Here is a 22,749-nt window from a genome sequence, read left to right on the forward strand (position 1 = left end):
TATTATCACATGAATGATGTCATCAGTGATGTGATCAGTAATGTCAAATGAGATGTCATCAGTGATGTCATTTGAGATGTCATCAGTGATGTCATCAGTGATGTCATTTGAGATGTCATCAGTGATGTCATCAGTGATGTCACTGACCATGTCATGAATGATGTAATATGTGACATGATCAGCAGTGGATTGCGGGTGCGCGATATATAGTTAGTACAACTAACTATATATGGAATTTCAATGGTTTTGTGTGAGTAAAATAAGGTTTTTTAAATGCTAATTCCTAACTATATATGGTCTATAACCTATAGTTTTTTCAGTGAATTTTCAAGGTTTTGTAAATGCTAATTCCTAACTATATATGGTCTATAATCTATGGTTTTTTCAGTGAATTTCATTGGTTTTTTAAAAGCTAATATCTGTAGCTGTAAAATGTATTCTTCTTTAAATCCCAAAATATATTTTATATGTTTCTTAATAATGTTTTTTTTAATATTTTTTTTTGTTCGCTCCCGGTTCGCGAACCGGGAAGCTTCCCGTTAGCTCATCTTGATGCCGCGACCCAGTCCGCGAACCGGTAAACGTTCCGTTTGCGCAACTGCCGCGTTAGAAATCAACATCGTGACGCGTCGCGGAAGCGCGACGTATCACGTTGTCGCGTAATGCGTCTTATGACGCGCCGCGTTAGCGCACCCGGAAGTGCTCCGGTACGCGAACTGAGACGCGAAGCGCAGCTCCCCGGAAGCGATCCGCGGCGCGTCGCGAAAGCGCGACGTATCGCGTTGCCGCGTAATGCGTCTTATGACGCGCCGCGTTAGCGCACCCGGAAGTGCTCCGGAGCTCGAACCGAGGCGCGAAGCGCAGCGACCCGGAAGCGATCCGGGGCGCGTTCCGCAGCGCGTAACTTAAGCGTAAGAGGTCATGTGACTTGTTAGTAAAACTTTTCATTGGTTCATTTCACTTTTGGTTTCATAATGATGTAAGGCTAGGTCAGGTGACCTAAAAATAACACTTTTCATTGGTTTAGAACTGTTGTTTTTCCCAAATGATGAAAACCCCTCCTTCTTTCCTCACTCTGACTTTCATCTTTGTGAGAGGAAGACCTTTTTGGATAGTTGAGCCATGGCTTCATTAGTTGCTTCAGCTGGTGCACCCCCACCACCACCTCCACCTCCTCATGGGAAGAGAGGACCACCTCCCCAGTTCATCAGCAACACAGAGGAGGAAGAGGATGAACTAGAGGAAGAGGAGACAGAAGGACCACAGTTCTTACAAGAGGTGCCCCGGGTTTCCCATCGGAAAGCCAGTTTTATTTGGCAGTTTTTTTCAATCCCTCGAGGGCAGAAGAAAGTAAATGCTAGGTATGTCACCTGCCTCATTTGTAAAGACCAGTTATCTAGAGGCACTGATAAAAAGTATAGCTTCGGTAACTATACCATGCATCGCCACATGATCAGGTGGCATCCATTGAACTACAGCCAAGCAGAGATGCGTGACCTGCAGGATAACCCAACAACAACTCCTGTGGCCAGGTCAACATCACAGATATCGTTGACAGGAGCAGAGGCACGGGAAACCGTGTCAAACATTCAGGAGAACTTTGTTCATATCAAATTTACCTGCTTGTATTGCGGTGCATTGCTGTCATGTGGTAACATGAGCATTAACTTAATCAACCTAGCTTATAAAAATCACAATTGCCCTAACCACCCCAGACAGTAATTTTTTTTTTTGCTCCTGTTGAGCCCTTTTCAATGCCTGTTTTTTGTTGTTTCCCCTCCATCAAAAACAAAAAAAAACATAAAACTGTTCAAAAAAATACAAAAAAAACAAAAAATGTTCAGAAAAAAAATAAATATATAAAACAACAAAAACATTTAAAAAAAAGTTCTTTTCAGAACTACCTCCCCTTTCAAAAAAAAATTGCTAGAATGTTTAGCACTCTGGCAAGCTCTATTTCTTTTAGTTCGCTTCCCCGTTCGCTTCCCGGTTCGCGAACCGGGAGCGAACCAAAAATTTAAAAAAAAAGAAGAGTAAGTATAAGGGAAGTAAACAGAGAGTAATGTTAAAAGAAAGACAGCTATAGGGAGTAAACCAGAGATACTGTTTAATAGATCTATTTACCGAAGAAAAGATGGAAGAGGGTATAATTGTGAAAAACAAAATAGATAAGGAAGTGAAAGAAAAAAAAGAGAGTAGAACAATAACAAAGAAGAGTTTCTTGGAGAATGTGAGTGAATGTTCAAAATAAGATTAAAACATGTGGAATAACAGAGAGAAAAAACAGAAAACAGAAAAGAAAAAATAACAGAAAAAGATTAATTGAAACAGCAAAGAAATGTAAATAACATAGAGCCATATCATCAACATAGGCAATAAAAGTTTTGCAGCTTTTATCGGCAGAAATGTATCGCTAAAGCCACTTTCGCGGCGGAAAACTGCCGCTAAAACCACTTTTGCAACAGTTTTCTGCCAATAAAAACAGCAATAATTTTATTGGCTGTGTTCATAATATGCCCCTCAGTGTGCTTCAACTACACAGAAAAAGCATAATGAACAAGTAGTGAAAGAGTGATCAGTCAAAGACACTAAGAGTAATAGAGACGGAGTGAGTGAACAAGAGTGAGGAACTATGAGAAGAGAGGGACTGAGAAAAGGAGTGGAAGGAGTAGAGTAAGTAGGTAATAGAGAAAGGAATGAGGGAAGTAGCAAAGGCAGGAAACTGAGGGTTAAAGAAATGAAGCTGTCGAACTACTAGTAGGTGAATGTGATAGAAATGTAACGAAAAGAGTACAAAACATTTACCTTATAATTGTCGTTAACTTACTCACTTTTTGTTTTTATACTTTCAATCTGTGAAAGAGAGAACAAACATTTGACAAATATTAAAACATGTATTTAAAAATTAGAAAAGACAAGGGAAAAGATTGAAGGACAAACAGTTTTTCAACAACTTTGACACTTACAGAAGCTTCTGCTTCTCCAGGCCCCCTACACAGTCCTAAAGATATACATTTTAAACTAACAGTATCTTGATGCAGATGAAGTGAGGCCTATCTTAAAACATGGTGCATCTTTTGCACTGCTGTTGTCTCACAAAAGTGTCGTAAGACACTAACATTTTAAATGATTGTTTCAGGATGCCAATAAGATGTGTCCTATCCAGAGGTTTGTTTGAGGTGAGGCCTACTCAGGGTTCCAAATGAAATTTCGAGTTGTTGAAGAGAACAGAGGACATAATACATGTGAAGTCCTACCAATGAAGTAAGTCATGTCCACTTCACTCTTGAACAAAGGCCAGACCTCTTCTGTGTCCGTGGACAGACCTAAACTTCATCTGCACAATGTCATTCGTAAACTTAGGAAACACAGGTGATGTAATTGAAAAATGTGGAGTTTCTTTTCCTCATTTCACAATCACATCACCTGTGTTGCCTTTGGTTAGGTATCTCATAGTGCAGATGGAGTCTAGCATATCAAAGAGTACATAGAAGTTGAGCAGTATATACAACAATTTTGACATTTACAGAAGACTTAGCTTCTTATCTTGTTGGAGATGAAGTCAGGCCTGTCTTGCAACATGGTGCATCTTTTGCATCACTGCTGCATCGGTTTCATGTGGCACGGGTTTTTTACAGCATGACACATCTGCCTACATGCATCAATTTGTAATTTTGTCGCCTCATAGCAAATCTTTTGCACCGCCGCTGCATCACAAAAGTGACGCACAGTGGCGCAAAAGAGGCATACACCTATCATAAATCTGTCCCTAACATTTGAAATGATTGATTCAGGATGACAATAAGGTGTGGCCTCTCCAGAGGTTTGTTTAAGGTGAGGCCTACTCAGGATTGCATATCAAATTTATGCTTGTTGAAGAATACAGAGGAGATAATACATGTGAAGGCCTACCAATGAAGTAAGTCATGTCCACTTCACTCTTGAACAAAGGCCAGACCTCTTCTGTGTCCGTGGACAGACCTAAACTTCATCTGCACAATGTCATTCGTAAACTTAGGAAACCCAGGTGATGTAATTGAAAAATGTGGAGTTTCTTTTCCTCATTTCACAATCACATCACCTGTGTTGCCTTTGCTTAGGTATCTCATAGTGCAGATGTAGTGCAGCATATTAAACAGTACCCAGAAGTGCAGCACTGCATGCAACAACTTTGACACTTACAAAAGCTTCAGCTTCTGCATGCCCCCTACACAGTGCTAATTATATACATTTTAAACTGATGGTATCTTGCTGGAGATGAACTGAAACCTATCTTGCAACATGGTGCATCTTTTACCCAAAAGTGACCCACAATGGAGCAAAAGAGGCGCACGGCCACCATAAATCTGACCATAACATTTTAAATGATTGTTTCAAGATGCCAATAAGGTGTAACCTATCCACAGATTTGTTTCAGGTAAGTCCTACTCAGGGTTGCAGATGGAATTTAGGTTTGTTGAAGAATACAGAGGAGATAATACATGTGGAGGCCTACCAACGAAGTGAGTCATGTCCACTGCACTCTTGAACAAATGTCAGACCTCCTCTGTCTCCAGGAACAGGCCTAAACCTCATCTACACAATGTGATGTGTAATGTTAGGAAACACAGGTAATATAATTGAAAAACGTGCAATTTTTTTTGCTCATTCCACAATCATATCACCTGTGTTTCCTTTGCTTAGGTATCTCATTGTGGAAATGTAGTCTATCATATGAAAGACTACGTAGAATATGAGCACTGTATGCAACAACTTTGACACTTACAGAAGCCTCTCCTTCTCCATGCCTCCTACACAGTTCTAAATGTACATCATAAATGCAAACAGTACAGAATTAGTTATACATGTTAAATGGTTTATTTTTGCTGTTCTCAGAATGTATCAAATTTCACTAAAAACAGTGACTTGAAGGTATTCATCATATAACAGCGGGGAAAAAAAACCACAATCAAAATGATTGTGTTTAAAAAACCCATACAACATAACAAATCAGAATTCAGAACTCCTTAAAGTTAACTTACTTTCCCTGACGTCGAAGGATGTCCTATGAACAGCTTACACTCTGTTGTGCTGTTATTACTTTCAGACCGCCACTTTCTGAAAGAAAACCTCCATCGTTTTGAAAAACATGTTACATACAATAAATGACTTCTTGCTCTCTACCACACGTTTCCACAAGGCCAAATCATGTCAGAGCCATTTATAACTCTTAGAATTCTTGTAAGCCAATCCCGTCATGTTGTATTTCCGCAACTTTCACAATTAAAATGTTGAAGATCATTTTCACAATCCTGGACTAGTAATATCTTCCCCTTCTTGCTCAGTCATGTTCTACATTTCCTATGACACTGATACTGCTTACTATGAAGCAGACTTACACTATCTCTATGACTACTACAATTATTTAATTCTCTACATCACTTTTAATCACAAAGCAATATAAAACAGTAGACAGCATTGCAGACTTACATTCCCTCTACTCCATGTTTTGATTGGCTGCTTCAATTTGCTTATAAAAAGAAACAGTTTTTCTGAATTCATTCAAAGTGCAGTTATTTCTCCATGACGTCCAGTGTTATGGTAAGAAGTTATGTCTCTGTACTACACTTATCCTCAAGGCCAAATCGTGTAGGAGCCATTAGAAAAAAACCTAGCAAATTCATTGAAAAAAACATAGGTTTCATATCAGTTATAGTTAGCTGGACAATTTACTCATACAAAACCATTGAAATTCCCACGTTATACTTAGTTGTACTCACTATTACTGGCGCGCCCGCAATGCACTGCTAATGACATCACATATTACATCACTCATGACATAGTCAGTGACATCACTAATGACATCACTGATGACATCTCAAATGACATCACTAATCACAGGTGTGATCAAGAGACCGGTGGGTCTCGAAACGCGTAGCGGTAACTAAAGAATAAACTTGGTGTTTTCCACCCTCTTTCTGAGTGCGCATTAAATCCCTTGTGGAACCTTGGAACTTCATATATATATATATATATATATATATATATACTCACCCCCGTGAGTGCTTTCTTTGCTGTGTTTGGAGAAAAATACGGAGTTGGAGCTGCCATAGTTGCGGGCACACCACCCGCGAAAAAGCACCCGCACGTGAGTGCGCGAAGGAGGTGAAAGGAAGGAGCTGAGAGATATATATATATATACAGGGCACAAGTCCTAAAAAAAGAAGTGGGGAGAGGCTGACGTCACAACAGGAAGTGACGTCATGAAAGGTGGCTTATACCATCAGACTCATTGCCTCCCCTCACTCACCCCTTAGATGCGATTGCATCAGAGAAGCCAGCGCGTGAACAGCATTCTGAATGAGCTTCAATCTCGCCCCAGAGAGGCAAAAGAGTGAACGTGTGGCTCCATTTGCTCCAGTAATCGAGCTCCTGGTTAAATAAGTGGGGAGACGCCGTTCAGCCGCGTGGTACCCTGACCTGAGCCCTGTATATATATATATATATATATATATATATATATATATATATATATATATATATATATACATATATATATATATATATATATATAGTGTCACAAGAAATTGCATAATTTGCCTTTCCATGCCACATAATTTAGATATCCCTGTCGCATAATTCAGTCCCACTTGTCATACAGTCCTAGTGCCCCTTACAAAGAAAAAGGTCTATATATAGTGGCTTGGGGGCAGTCGTTTTTAGGTTTCGCTGGAGGGCGGAGCTCTTAGCTCCGCCTCCAGAGAAATCTCTTGATTTCCAGTAAGGAAAATGGAATACGCCCCCCTGTCCCATTGGCTAGCTCCATAAATGGAGGCTAGCCATTGGAACAGAGATCTGTCCGTCAAGGCCGGACCAGATTCGGGGGCGTTCCCGAGATTTTTTCCCTGGGCGGAGTTTCGTTTTTTCCCGTTCCCTCCCCTTTCACTGAAAGTGATTTCAGATGCGCTGTCCATTCCCGCCCCCCTCCGTGTGCCTCCCCGCCCCGCCCCCCCCCTCGCTGTCCTGTGCACGTTTCCCGCCTCCCTCCCGCCGTCCGTGTCCTCTCCCGCCCCCCCTGTCCTCTCCCGCCCCCCTCCCGCCGTTCGTGTCCTCTCCCGCCCCCCTCCACGCCCACAAATCCTCAAAATCCGGAAGCTTGTGTCCGCCATTTTCTCTCCTTGCAGTGAAGGTAAGCCCGTGTTTGTTTCCCTCCGTGCCTTCTTCCCCCTGTCCGTTTCCCGCCCCCCTCCCGCTCTCCGTGTATTTTGTTTCCCTCCATGCGCTGTGTCTCCCCTGTCTGTTTCCCGCCCCCCTCCCGCTCTCCGTGTATTTTCGCTGTCCGTGTCTCCCCCTGTCCGTTTCCCGCCCCCCTCCCGCTCTCCGTGTATTTTCGCTGTCCGTGTCTCCCCCTGTCTGTTTCCCGCCCCCCTCCCGCTCTCCGTGTATTTTCGCTGTCTGTGTCTCCCCCTGTCCGTTTCCCGCCCCCCTCCCGCTAGGGACAGATCGTGCTTCACAGTGTAATGGGTGATTTTGCTTCCACCCCTTTATTTGACCCCGAGGGTCAGTCCATGTGCTTGCCCCAGGTGCCTGCGTGTGAGAAGGCTGGGGCAGTGTCCGGGCGAGCTGTGCAGATGCAGGCTCTTTGGAGACGCTCCCTGGGAGGAGGGGCCTGCATGAGCATTCCGAGCCGGGAGGGGAGGGCGGTGTGTGGGAGGGAGCGAGCCCGCCCGTCTGCTTGGAAAGCAGCGCTGGAACGAGGACGGAGCCGGTGCTGGAAGAGGCTGGAGCGACCAGTGACCACGAGGAGAGGGGGACGACGGAGCCTCCGGCACAAAGAGGCCAAGTGTCGCACCGAGGGAGAGGCTCCGAGGCCCGCAGGACCGGGGGAGGTACCTCTGCAGGCACGGCACCGCCGCGGCCCCGGGAAGCATGCGAGAGAGCTGCCGGGGAGCTTCTGTGGGGCTGGGCGGGCCGCCCGGCGGGGACCGACCGGAGGGGCTGCGGAAAACAGGTACGGGCTCCTCATATATTGCATACCTAACCGCCCCCGAAGCACTGCCAGGACCCCCTGACCGCCCTGCGGGCACCCGGCTTTACCACGTTTAGTTGAGCCCTCTTTACCGCCCTGCGCACACTCCTCGGCTCTGCCACCTTTGGTTGTACCCCCTTACAACCCTGGGCACACCCAACTATGCCCCCTGAGTTGTGCCCTTTAGCGCCCGCTGTGCCCCTTAGCGCCTGCTGTGCCCCTTAGCGCCCGCTGTGCCCCTTAGCGCCCGCTGTGCCACCCTTCGTTCACTGCCAGTCGCTGAGATGTCCCTAAATCGTTCCTGCGCTCTGATGCCTGAAGCTCTAATCCCCCTACTCCTAGTGGACACTAGGCCCTGCTGCCTGCAGTCCCCTTGCCTCCGTGTGAACGCCTAACATTTACCGCCCTGTGCACACCCGACTCTGCAATCTCTAGTTTTAACCCCTCTCCTGCCCCTCACCCGGCTCCGCACTCTGTAGCCTTCACCCCTTCCCTGACTGTGGACACTTGGCTGCACACTCTGTATGTAGCCTTTGACCCCCCCCCCCTGCCGGTGCACTCCTCTGCAGCCTGTAGCCCTTGCCCCCCTCCCGCCTGCGAACTCCCGGCTCCACAGTCTATAGCCTTTGACCCCTCTCCTGTCTGTGCATTCTCGGCTCTGCACTCTGTAGCCTTTGACCCCCCTCTCCTGCCCTTGCACACTCGACACTGCACTCTGTAGCTTTGGCCTCTCCTCTGCCTGTGCACACCCTGCTCTGCTGCCTGTAGCCCTGAACCCGCTTATCCACTGTGCATAATCGACTCTGCGTTCTGCAGTCCTAAACCTTACTGCCCATAGTGTGAACCCCTTACTCCCTCGACTCTAGTTCCAGCCTCTTCCTTCCCTCGCACCCAGGGCTCTGCCGCTGTGTCCAATCGTGGGCCTGGCTCCTAGCCCGCCCACCCTAACAGTGCACTGCCCTCTCTACTCTACCCGCCCCAACCACATTGTCTCACACACCCCTTTCTGCTTTCTAGAGTTAGTTATTGGCACTTGTAGCGCTTACTACCATATTTATGGCGTCGCAGCACATGAAGTGATTTGTGTAGTGAGCGCCTCGCTGCAGCATCACCACGTCTCAACCGCTATGCCCCCATCAACCCCAGCGTGATTCTCGCCCTCCTCCACCCTCTGATGTACTGCTCATCGGAGTTACCTCCACCCATATCCAGCTTTGCCTATCACCAGCACCGCCCCTTCCAGCTGTGTTCCCGCAGGAGCACCTCCACCCATCCCCAGCTGTGCTTCGGCCCCTCCACCCCGACCCCAGCTGTCGTTCTTGATCTTTCCCCTCCCGAGATGCGCTTCTCACAAGAGAGCACTCACTGGTACATTACTAGTGCACTCCTCTGTGTGATTCCCACAAGAGTGATGGACGCCCCGCTGTGCGCATTACTAGTGCTCCCACAGCTGTGCTTTACACCCCTGTCTGCTTCACGCCCTCCTGCCTGCATTACTAGCGGGCTCCCCATATGCCTGTGAGTGAAGTCCCGCCTGCCCCAGATGTGCTGCTCAGTGGCGTGTCCCGCCGCGACACTACTGTACTGGGTGGATGCGGGTCCACCCCCAAGCAGATGTGCTGCTTGCGTCATCGCCTCAGCTGTGCCGCTCCGCGCACACACACCTACAAACACACACACCATCACTCAGGGAGCTCTAATTGAATGTGAGCATTGCATGTCAGCAATACACATGTGCACACACACACACACACACCTACAAAACACACACCATCACTCAGGGAGCTCCTAATTGTCAGCAAGCTCTTTAATGACTGCAACCTAAGGCAGGGTTTTTGGTCCTTTGACAAGAAGGAGGTTAGTTATTATTAATCATTTTTACTGTTTGCGAGAGATTAAGCTATTGGCATTGTAAATGGCAATGCCATTTATTTATCTGTTTTCAAAACCAACACATAAATAAAAAAAAATGTCATTTACAATGCCAATAGCTCTAACTTTTACAAAGGCGAAACCGTTGCATTGTAAATGCTTGTTTATGATGGAGTACGTTTCAAGGGGACCTATGACATTTTTTCCATATTTCACGATTCCTTGTGAATTATTTATTTTGAACCACTGTGTTTTGTGCAATGAAATCACTTGATCATTTATGTGCATCGATTATATATTTGTTTGAGCTACATGGTTTATAGTTTAGTGTGTTTGTGTCTAATTATATTTTACTGCTATATTTAATTAAATTAAATAATCTAGCTTTCTTCCTCCCCCCCTTGGTTCCCAAGTTATCCAAGAAGTAGTAAAACAACACAGCCATCATGGCTTTCCCTTGTAAAAATGCGTGAAAGGAAGGAAAGTGATTCAAACCATTAACACGGTACAAAGTACTGTGCCGTGTCACAGATACAATGTGCCTCAGGTTTCGGACAATGCACAGTATTTTGCCGTGGGATGGAATGGGGTTCCTGTCGTTTGTAGCGCCACTCCACCTGATGGCGCTTTTTAATTTCGGTCCCTTGAAACACCCGACACATAGCTCTTTGAGTAAGTCAGTTTACAACATGCAATCGTTTACGAAAATAAATCATGCGGTGGAAAAATGCAGTAAAGAAACAATAGTAACATGTAAGTTGTCAAGTTACCAGAGACCCCATGGAGTCTACACAAAACCAGAGCTATTGAATCACACCTTTCATAGCAATTACCTATACAACATTAACAATTGAAAATTAACTTGATTATGCACAGCATGTCACACCATGCTTTTACAGTTTGTAAGCGTTGTAAATAACAGATTTTACAATTACCAAATCTAGTTGCACTGAAATTACAAATCACACGTGAGGAAATCCGAGTTGACCATAACACGATTCGAACTCGACCAGCGATCACTGCACGTGTCAGCAGCGAGCGTCAATTCATTGAGTCATCCTCCATAACCGTACTGGTATTTTATATGTGCAGAACATTTGCTCGCCTGCAAGCAAAGAGTACTATGAAAGACACAAAACACACGATCAGATATCTGTGGTGGTCCACTGCACCCATCACTACTTGCCCACAGGAATCATCTGCAGAGGTGCCATACAAAATATAACCGCATAATATAGAGTAGAAATAAGTAGAAATACAAATGAACAAGATTTGCTATCCATATTGTTGGTATAGGTGTTATATAAATATATTGAGAGAGGCTCTATAAGGGGTTAATGGGTAACTGTGTAATAAGGTCCTATATTGCCATTGAGGATTTCTCATGACATCATGAAACACGAGGAGTGATTTGTAAATGTCACCGCAACCCCACAATGACAGTTGTGGACCATGCTACCTATGCCTATATGTTTCTTTATATTGCATGTTTATTTTGGGGCAAGCTTGAAAAGGTGTGTTTTTTTTTCAAACAGGGAAATGTTTATTCCAATTTGTAAGTTCAACCCTGGACTATACTGTTTGGTTTACTGTAGAAACAAGCATTTGCAATGCAATAGGTCTCGCATTAGGAAAGTTTGAGCTATTGGTATTGTAAATGCCAATTTTTTTATTTATGTGTTGGTTTTGAAAATAGCAAAATTAATAGCTTTGTCATTTACAATGCCAATAGTTTTAACTTTCGCAAATGTGACACCTATAGCATTTGTAACGTAATATGTGTTGTATTTACATGAGTTAGATGTATTGATATTACAAATAACAATAGCTTGTAATTTTTTTAATAATTAATACTTTAAAAAAAGTTATTGTAATTTATAATGGCAATAGCTTAAACTTTTGTAAATAACTTTTGTGAAGATTATGTTCATTGTATTTTATTATGAAGAAAATCCAAGAACAGAAGTGAAATATTAACATCTTTTTGTGATATTTGTAATAAAGCTTGAAACATTGAGAGAACATATTTGAACCAGTTGTTGTTGAATGATTGCACAGATTGATGCTGTGGTGGCGCTGAGTGATGTGGCGGCGACGAGTGATGCTGTGGCGTTCAGTGGTGCTGTGGTAGCGCATAGTGATGTTGTGGTGCCCCTGAGTGATGCTGTGGTGCCCCTGAGTGATGCTGTGGTGGTGCTGAGTGATGCTGTGGTGATGCAATGGTGATGCGATAGATAGATAGAGTCAGTGCGATAGATAGAGTGAGTGCAGTAGATAGATAGATAGAGAGAGGGCGATAGATAGAGTGAGGGCGATACATAGATAGATAGAGTGAGGGCGATAGATAGATAGAGTGAGGGCGATACATAGATAGATAGAGTGAGGGCGATACATAGATAGATAGAGTGAGGGCGATACGTAGATAGATAGAGTGAGGGCGATACGAATATAGATAGAGTGAGGGCGATACATAGATAGATAGAGTGAGGGTGATACATAGATAGATAGAGTGAGGGCGATAGATAGATAGAGTGAGGGCGATACATAGATAGATAGAGTGAGGCAGATAGATAGATAGAGTGAGGCCAATAGATAGTTAGAGTGAGGCCAATAGATAGATAGAGTGAAGCCGATAGATAGATAGAGAGAAGCCGATAGATAGAGTGAGGCCGATAGACAGGTAGAGTGGTATTGTGTGGAGTGTGTGTTGCATTCAGTAGAGTGTAATTATGTGGTGTGTAATTATGTGGCACTGAGTGGTATTTGGAGTGTATGTTGCATTGAGTGCTGTGTAATTATGTGGCGTGTAATTATATGGCACTGAGTGGTATTTGAGGTGTATGTTCCATTGAGTGCTGTGTAATTATGTGGCACTGAGTGGTATTTGGGGTGTATGTTGCATTGAGTGCAGTGTAATTATGTGGCACTGAGTGGTATTTGGAGTGTATGTTGCATTGAGTGCTGTGTAATTATGTGCTGTGCAATTATGTGACACTGAGTGGTATTTGGTGTATGTTGCATTGAGTGCTGTGTAATTATGTGGCGTGTAATTATGTGGCACTGAGTGGTATTTGGAGTGTATGTTGCATTGAGTGCAGTGTAATTATGTGGCACTGAGTGGCATTTGGAGTGTATGTTGCATTGAGTGCTGTGTAATTATGTGGCACTGAGTGGGATTTGGAGTGTATGTTGTATTGAGTGCTGTGTAATTATGTGGCACTGAGTGGGATTTGGAGTGTATGTTGTATTCAGTAGAGTGTAATTGTGTGGCATGTAATTATGTGGCACTGAGTGGTATTTGGTGTATGTTGCATTGAGTGCTGTGTAATTATGTGGCGTGTAATTATGTGGCACTGAGTGGGATTTGGAGTGTATGTTGCATTGAGTGCATGATGGGGCCCGCACTACAGAGGCTTCTAGGCATGGGGAACAAGGGTTTATACCAGAGAGCAATCCTAAATGGGGTGGGGTTTGTAGTGCTGCAAAACAGGTGCATAAGTAAAACAAATACACCCACCAATGCCGGAAAACAAGACTCCGCACCGTTAACAGGCGTCATCCTGTACCCAGGCAACAAGCAGCAAGCCACGCTCACCGCTCACAAAGAGCATCCTCTTCTAGACTGACACAAACAGAGTACCACGAGGAGCGCAGGCGTCCCCTGAGCTTTCATTAATCTCATTCTCTGAGCATCACAACTGGCACTCACAGAAGAAGGGGGCATGGATGCTGTGCAGTGGGGCACAGAGGCGCAACTAGAGCCAAATTTCGGGGGGGCTACTAAAAAAAGGCAGAGTGGAGATGCAGGGGCCCTAAGAAAGGGTGGCATGGGTGCGCTTTAAAAAATACATTTCAGTTTAAATAAGGCGACTGCAGCATTGCGTGCGCCAGAGAAGGGCTGCGCATGACACCTCAAAGCAATCATGGCATCCGCGCCATTAAACTGAAAGTGCGGCATGGGTGCCCTTTAAAAACAAGCTCGGGACTGGTGCGCGGGCGCTTGTGCCCGCCGCTGCATGCGAGAGATCAATTAGAGTTAAATAGTTAAAGAATGCAATGTCAGGGGAGCCTCACCTAGACGAACTGACAGCGGGAAGGTAAGCAGAATAAACGCTCGTGAAATAAAGTGCAATTCCTCAGGTTAGGTTGGAGACACAAAAAATTGTTCATGTGAATACAGCGAACAGTGGCATTGCGCAGGCCAATGAAGGGCTGCACATGACACCACTATGCAATCACAACACCCGATCCATTAAACTGAAAATGCGGCATTGGTGCGCTTAAATAAAGAAAACATTGTTGATGTAAATACGGTGAACCGTGCCAGTGAAGGGCTGCACATGACACCACTATGCAATTGTGGCACCCACGTCCTTAAACTGTAAGCGCGGCATGGGTGCCCTTAAAAAATACATTATCAATGTAAATGCAGCGAACAGAAGCATTCCGCATGCCAGAGAAGGGCTGCGCATGACACCTCCAACAATTCACGGCACCCGCGCCATTAAACTGAAAGTGAGGCATGGGTGCCCTTTAAAAACCTGTGAGTTACTCCCCAAAAATCATGTGAAGGCCGAAATGTGACAGCAAGGTTTCGGGTGGTGCAATACCCAGGACTAAAGGACCGAATATCTGCGATGCGTGCTTGAAAGTACACAGACTTCCATACTGCTGCCGCATTCTGCTGGTCCTTTCTACTCGCCACAGAAGTCTGTTTTCTTTGCAGTCCGGCCCCCATTTCATAGCAGGAGACAACAATTGCAATGACTGTCCCTTGGCAGCATGTCATGGCAAAACAGAAATCGATCGCGCGTTTGTAGCAGTGTGTATTATGGAATTGGATGTTTAAAGCAGACTCTCTATGTGAGCTACGTCCTTTGTGATAAGAGACTGTTACTCAGCTGAGAGACACCAGGCAGAAGGGAGAAGCAGCTGGTCTCTGCAGACACATTCGGCCAGGGGACACGGCTGTTACTGAAACCAGCTTCTAGCAACAGTCTACAAAAGAAAAAATTGCTTGGCGCCAAAAGTGGCGGGGGAGCGGCTTCCTTTGAAGTCTGATGGGGCGGGGGAGCGGCTTGCTTTGAAGTCGCAGACAAATGGTGTATGGAGTGCGATGTGCGATATGGCTGCTGATGTGCACGCGCCTGGCTCACATGAACTGTGTCTAATCCGCAGCTTGGGGAGACTTTTCGGACGCCTTACTAGAATCTCAACAAACAAGCATTGCTAAAGCAATGCTGTAGGTCGAGACCTAAAAAAGCTCATGTTTTCCACCCACACCGTGCATCAAAAGGGTCACAACAGAGCGTGGCAGATGTTTGTTCCGAACTGGAAATAGAGTTTGGAGAACACCTGCGCGAGACCTATTTGCCTGTCTCTAAATTGCTGCAATATATCATCGACTTCAAAAGCTTGTATGTTGACTTTTATTGCAGAGCTGCATGCACTGAGCTCCAGCAGACTCTACTGAATAGGGAAGTAAAACGCACGTAGACCAGCAACAGCCTGACCTGGGTAAATTGGCGTGAGGGTAAATTGTTATTATTATTTTATTTTTACAAAGACATGCCTAAAAAACTAGGATTACGACGTAATATCATGTTCTCCATTTTAATTCTATCCATATATATTTATATTTATATGTAGACATCTTCAATCTAGAAACTTTTATTTTGAAGTTTCTACTTTTTATACATTCAATGATGGCGCTGATGTTTTGTGTCAAAATGTCCTCATGGGTCTCGTTCACTGTTAATAAAAGTGTGTAGTCTGCTTTTACTTTTTCGTTTTGCAAACCCCCTTATCAGAAATGCGTAGATGGTGAAGTGACGAATTAGGAATAAAATATCGAATTTGAAAAATCACCAGCTTTGTGAAGTGCCGTTCTAATGTCCATATCGGGACGTTTGTTTTTGTTCAAAATTTCGGGGCCTCAATGAAGCGGCACTACTGAAATTCAGGTAGCACACCAGCAGCCGCGACATGTGACGGAGGAGAGTACGAGGCAGGCGAGCCCGCGTAACCGCAAGGAGAAGTAGAGTGACGAGGAAACATGAGAGCCGGGAGTCGGAGGACAACCGACAGACGAGTATACTCGACAATGAGGCAAGATCCATATTAGTGGTTTTACACAGAAGCCGGGAAGCAGCATGTGACAACCTTCAAAGGAGTTGTGAAGGCAGAGAGTTGTTGCGCTGTACAGAAGCAGTGAGAAAGGTCCCGGATGGGATATAGTACTCACTAATACAGAAAAAGCTGAGTGTTGAGGAATTCGCAGAAAGAGAGCAGAAAGCATACAAACTGTTTGCTGATAGTAATGTAAAGGATACTGGCAATATAATAAGCAATGACTGCTGAAACGGCTTTGAGTCCCAGCATGGGCTCAACATTGCACAGTGTGAGCTGTGTTTAAAACAGGCTCTCGACATTGCTGTGGCGGGGGGGGGTTAGGGGGAACGGCAGCCTTTGAAGTATGATGCCGAGGCACAGACAAATGGTGGTGCGCGATGTGCACGCGGGGGGCGGGGGAGCGGCAGTCTTTGAAGTCTGATGTCCAGAAACAAGCTCTCGGTATTGCTGTGGTGGGGGGGGGGCGGGGGAGGGAGCAGCAGCCTTTGAAGTCTGATGCCGAGGCACAGACAAATGGTGGTGTGTTATGTGGCTGGCATGCACGCGCTTAGATCACATGAACTGTATGTGATCCGCAGCCGTTCGGTAGACTTTTTTTCCCACTTACTATATTCTCGCCGGAGCAATGTGCAAGCGCATTGGCTCAGGCAAGACCTAAAAAGAGAGGAAAAAAATATTTAGTTTTTAGTTTAAAATGTTGAATCTTTGAAACAACAAATTGTTAAACATAGTCAGTGTTTAGAATGAAGAGGTTGTTGAAGCTGTTCTTAACAAGGTAAAGCTATCAATGGACACTGATTTGAATTAGAATGTTCACGTTTTGTTTAACTTTCTTGGATAGATTGTTGAGTAAAATGGACAAGGGTAAGCTGTGCAGAGGTGTTTGTGGCTGTCAATATGATGATGAACCACATACTTCACAGGGACTGGTGGTTTCCGTTTCCATATTTTACAGAACTTGTCAAATATTTCCCATGTTTCATGGGTCTGTGTGAAATATGGAGTTTATGCCACTGCATTATATGTAAGATTACTCCACAATACAGGACAAAAATAATACAACATCTTTTTACAAGCTTAGGTTGCATTCAGACTTGAGGTGGGTGGAAAATACTGCTCCACTGGTGGAGTTCGTGGAGTTTTGCCCACTCTGCGCTGTGCAAGTATCGCAGAGTTTCTGCAAAACTCAGCCCAGCATTGAACAGTGGAGTTTTTTTCTCATGCTTGGCTCACCAATATTAAGTTGGCAAGAGCGAACAAAAATTTGTGTCCCCTTGTCCGATTTTCGGGCACTAGATTGCCCCTGGTGAGATTTTCTCAACGCAGGCGGTCACAGCATGTTGCGACCATTCGCGTTGAGAAAGCTGCCACTAGTTACTTGAGCAGCAGAAAGAAGCAGCGCCCTCTGGAGAGCCCAAAATTCAGAGAGCACGCCATTAGGGCCTAGCAATCTGGGATTCCAGCCACGCCAACCTAGCAAGCCGGGGTAGCCCGATTGGCGACCGGCGAGTAAGCAAGTCCTTCTGGGTCACATGATGACACGCTTCTGGCTGGGACCGGTGCTGGGAGGGGGAGGAGCTGGAGCCTATTTATGGCTAGGGGGCTCCAGTCTTCGTTCTCTCTTTATCCCGCGCCGGCCCCAGTCGCAGTCATCAGCGCAGAATCTTCCTTTTCTTTTTCCTCTGCAGGTCAGCCGGAGGAGCGAAGAAGGCGACGCAATGTGGTTGGGCGGCGTTCATCGTTCGGAAGGCAGAGATCTGGCTTTATTGCAGCAGTTCCAGTCGGTGGATACAGACTCGTCAGCGGGAATGCAACATCAAGTGATCTAGAACGCGTCGAGGAAAGGCGGGCTGTCTTGGTTGGAGTACTCGCGGTACTCAGAGGTAAGGTGTCGGGGGCCTAGGGTTGGGGGCACGGGGCAGTCATGGGGGGAGCGGTATCATTGTGGGGTGCTTGGTGACTGCAATTTGGTGATACGATTGAATCCCTCATGCCGTCGGTTCCTACGGCTGCCTTGTGTCCTCAGTTGTGAACACGCGAAGCAGGTTGTGCGCATGGGGAGATTTTCGTCCCCTCTCTCTTTGGTCCCTGAGTACCCGGCGAAGGCAGCCTGTGTAATACAGTGGGCAGAGCGTCAGTTTATATTCAAACACGAGCCGTTGTAGTTAAGCGCGGCCGACGACGACATGCTGTAGAATCAGATTACCTGCTAGTAAGCCATCAGCACACTCCCATTAACGGGGCAGCCAATTTAATTGAGGGGGCATTACAAGTGAAGTGCCAATCTTGGGAGCAGGGGATTTTGGCAGTGCCTGAGTCTTTGAGAATAAGTTCGCAGAGTGAGTGCGCGCTAATTACAGTCAGCACCAGCACTTGCCACGCTGTATCAGCCGGTTTGCGTGGGGGAGCCACCTTTAGTACTACAGTACCAGCGAGGAAACCATTCTGCAGCGTGGAGAGCGGGCAATCAGGGCAACAAAGCGTAGGGTAAGGCAAGTTAGTGAGCCTGCGCCAAGAAACTATAGAGTGCCTGCCAAAGGGCGTAACCCAAAGAGGAAGGACAGAGACCCCGACCTGTCCCAGTTGTTAAAACTTGTCCTGGCCAAATTAGGTCAGAACGAAGGGAGTGAAGATGAGGCTGTGGGGCAGGACAATGAGCGGGATCAGGGCATGGAGGTGGAAGATCGCCCCCGAAGAACCAATGTCTCCCCCAGGGCAGCATTCCCTCCCCTGGAAAAGACACCCAGGACTCGCCCGAGTAAATAGAAGAGTAAGAGTGGGAGAGGGGGCAGGAGGAATAATGATAGAAATGGGGAAGGAGAACAGGAGGAGCAGCTCCCGTCTCATGAAGCGCCTCGCGGGGCACCCAATGAAGCACCCAGCCCCACGCCAGCACAAGCAGTACCCAATGTGGCGGAGCAAGGTGATGTGGGGGCAGTGTTAGCAGAGATTAGGGGTGCATTGAAGGCATTAACGTCCACGCCCCAACCCCCCAGGCACAGGGACAACTGTTGGGCCACGAACTGAGGAGACAGGGCAGAGTGCCCAGAAGGACCCAGCTCCTGCAATGGTACTGGCCCCAGTCACCCAGGGTGGGTTAGGAGGGGGAGTGCCACCACAGGGTAATGCATCAAGAGAGGTAGCTCTCCCGCTTCAGGTAATTCTGAGGGAGCAGCAGGGTTAACGCAAGGGACCACAGCTAGCATATTAGCCTCAGTAGCAACATTACTAGCACAATTGGCAGCACCTGCGTCAGGGAGTCAGGGCAATGGGGTACCGGTGGCGCCATGGGCACCACCACCAGCCTTAGGGAGCACTGTCAATGAAATTAGTAGGCAAGTAGGTCTCTTGGCAAGGGCGCAGGATATAAACGTGAGCACAGCCTCTTCAGCGGTGGGTCAAGAGGCCCCCGCACAATCTGCTGCAGCGACAGTGGCCGCAACAGGTAAGGCAGTTGAGAACACAAGCAAGAGTGCCAACGCCGAGGTGAAAGGCATTGGGGGGCAGGATACACTGTTGTTCAAGCCAGAAAAATTGGCTTTGCATGTTCTTGTGGAAATTAGGGAAAAGATTTGGAAGGGCGAATTCATAGATATATTCTCCTTAATCAGACGAAAAAGGAGGGAAGTGGAATCTAGAGAAAGGGATGGGAAAGAGGGCTTTTTCAAAGACAGGCATCCAAGGGTAGAGGAGGCTATTAAGAATTGGCTGTTTGGTTTTAATGTATTTACAAAAGTAATGCTTGAAAAAAGGCCTGAGCTGGCGATACCATTGATATTTTATGCTAATAAAATCCTAAAGGCACACACAATGTACGGCGGGATGGCATGGCTGGATTACGACAGGGATTTCAGATGGGCTACGGTAGAGGACTCAGACATGGGTTGGGATCAGACAGAGTTGAATGTTTGGTTAGAGAGCATTAACAACAAAACACAAATGAAGCAGCCCTTTCAGACTTCACAAGGGGGGTCAGGTGAGAAAAAAGGGACCTACTGGGCATTCAACTGAAAAATATGTACTCGGCCAGCAGGATCCTGTAAGTTTAAGCATGATGTGCATTCTGTGGTCACACATCTCACCCTGAGTTTAAATGCATATAAAAATCGAAGGATAGACGTAGGGATCACAAGACACCCCCAGAATAGGTTGCCCACGCAAGTTGAGATTGGGAAGCTGATTTTATGGCTGAATCAGTGCCCCAATAGGAATGCAGACAAGATATTGTACCCGTACCTGTTGATTTGCTGAGGAATCTCTGTGCCTGTTTAGGTGTGCGAGGCCACCCGGACATACTGCCATCTGCTTTCTCGCCCTCCCGCCTCCCGCTGCCGGACTCCAAATCCATCCCGGAGTCGGGCTGCCGAGCGGAGAGCGGTTGAGACTACTGGTCCCAGCAGCTTCTGCGGCGCTAGCCGCGTCAATCGCGCGCCAGGAGGCGCTTACATTTGCAGTAACCCCGGTCGAGGGGGGGAGCGTACCTGTTGATTTGCTGAGGAATCTCTGTGCCTGTTTAGGTGTGCGAGGCCACCCGGACATACTGCCATCTGCTTTCTCGCCCTCCCGCCTCCCGCTGCCGGACTCTAAAACCATCCCGGAGTCGGGCTGCCGAGCGGAGCGCGGTGCAGGGTTGAGACTACTGGTCCCAGCAGCCTCTGCGGCGCTAGCCGCGTCAATCGCGCGCCAGGAGGCGCTTAAATTCGCAGTAACCCCGGTCGAGGGGGGGAGCGTACCTGTTGATTTGCTGAGGAATCTCTGTGCCTGTTTAGGTGTGCGAGGCCACCCGGACATACTGCCATCTGCTTTCTCGCCCTCCCGCCTCCCGCTGCCGGACTCCAAAACCATCCCGGAGTCGGGCTGCCGAGCGGAGCGCGGTGCAGGGTTGAGACTACTGGTCCCAGCAGCCTCTGCGGCGCTAGCCGCGTCAATCGCGCACCAGGAGGCGCTTAAATTCGCAGTAACCCCCGTCTCGCGGGACGCCGGGCGAAGCCCGGGCAAAGGGCGGGCCGTCTGAGGCCGTCCGAGGTTGGACAAGGTTGGGTTGGGCCAGGGATTCTGCCCTTTTTACCAATTGCCTATCATTGGATAAAGTACACCAGGCCCGCTGAATACCAGGTAAACATACATCTCATTGCTTTTGTGAGCTATATCATTTTGTTCCAAGTGTACTTTTGCTCGAGCAAATGCCTGCTAAAAAGCTAACCCCTGACTCAAACACAATGGAGAACTATCTCGTCCAAGTTGTGACGAAAATTAATAGCGATAGAAGGACTTCTCTGGGTTTAGAATCACCTATACAATCACCACTGGTAGATAAAGAGACAGAGGATTCATTCGCTCTGCTAAATAACAGCCTCTTGGGTGAGGCACACGACTCTCTCCAGGATACAAATAGCATCCAGCCCAGTGGCATAGTAGCCAGCACTGAAGAAAACAGTGACATTGAAGCTTTGACTGTGCTCTCTATAAACAGTGAGTTTATTACCTCCACTGCTCCCCCTATTCCTGCACCGAGGGTTTCAGGGGGTAAAAGAAAAGCCATTCAAAAGCGTGGAGGCCTAAGATCAGCCAAAAACAAAGCTGCTACGCCACCAAGGAAAACAACCGACGAAGACGAGGAAGATCTGACTGGGGAAACCTATGTGACCCTTTCTGATGATTTACTTCAGAAACTTTGTTGCTTGATGGACACAAAAATTAAAGGGATGGTAAAACCCCTGATCAGTAAAATAGATAAATTAACTGCTGAGGTAAGCAAATTGGAAGGTCTATTGGGAAAAACTCTGGGGGAAGTGAGAAAACTCCCAGAAGTCATTACATCAAGTGTCCAGCCATTGATGAGTGAAATCCAATCTTGTAAATTTAATGGACCGACTCCTGCCGCTGCACCAAACCCTCCGTTGACTTTACTGATAAACCCATCTGATAGGCCCTCTGGAGATGTACCCACTGCTTCACTCTATGGGGAACCTAATTCCTTGAAAGGATCATCTGAGCTTGTTGTGGAAGCTTCACCATTAGTTCTCGTTCTTGCAAATGTACCCCCATTAGCTCCAGGCGATGTCGAATCAACTTCATCATTGTTAAATAAATCGTTATCATGGCTAACTAACAACATGGCCATAACTTCCTGGGGCAAGCAGCAATTATCCGAAGAGTTGGTGAATGCAAGAAGGGTTAAGTGGATTGGGAGTAGGGTAAAAAAATTCAAGGGGGACTGTGTCGTGCTTACCTTCTCTGACCCTGAGGTTTTGCTAAATATCTTGCCTAACCTTCACCCACCACAGAAACGATCTACTCCAATTGTCCCATTGACCCTAGATTTCTTCAATCCTCGGAAAGGCAGAGGCCCTAACTGCAGTACACTGAGAACAAAATGGAATGTTGTAACTAAGAGGGGCAGTAAAAATCCTGATTTTGCTGAGTGGGGTCTAGGATTGGAAAATAGATTTTCTACTCTTTCCAACCTAGATGCATGTGATTGACTACCATCCAACCCCATCACCTTGCTGCAAATTCCTACGGCTGCACGTTCAATAGAGGTGTCTAGTTGTTCAACGGTTGTACAAAAAGTGACACATAATCTTGCAACTAGAGCTGGACTAACTGCTGCAAATATAAATGTCATTGGTACTGACAAATTAACGCTAACTGGGTCAGCTCACAGTAATTATCCAATTATGGCAAATGCTACTGGGAATTTATTGTCTTGGAATATTGCTGGTCTCTGTTCCAAA

General features: G+C 46.4%; 1 long non-coding RNA gene and 1 pseudogene across 1 annotated transcript in view; both read left to right on the forward strand.

Annotated features, from left to right (window-relative positions):
* Positions 1-22,749, forward strand: part of LOC144827335 (uncharacterized) — a 108,870-nt gene that overhangs the window by 10,025 nt on the left and 76,096 nt on the right. The gene's annotated exons all lie outside the window — the stretch shown is intronic.
* Positions 16,867-20,160, forward strand: LOC144826832 (uncharacterized; annotated as a pseudogene).

Source organism: Lissotriton helveticus, chromosome 4_1 (assembly GCF_964261635.1).
Source record: "Lissotriton helveticus chromosome 4_1, aLisHel1.1, whole genome shotgun sequence".
In the NCBI taxonomy this organism is placed as follows: Eukaryota; Metazoa; Chordata; class Amphibia; order Caudata; family Salamandridae; genus Lissotriton; species Lissotriton helveticus.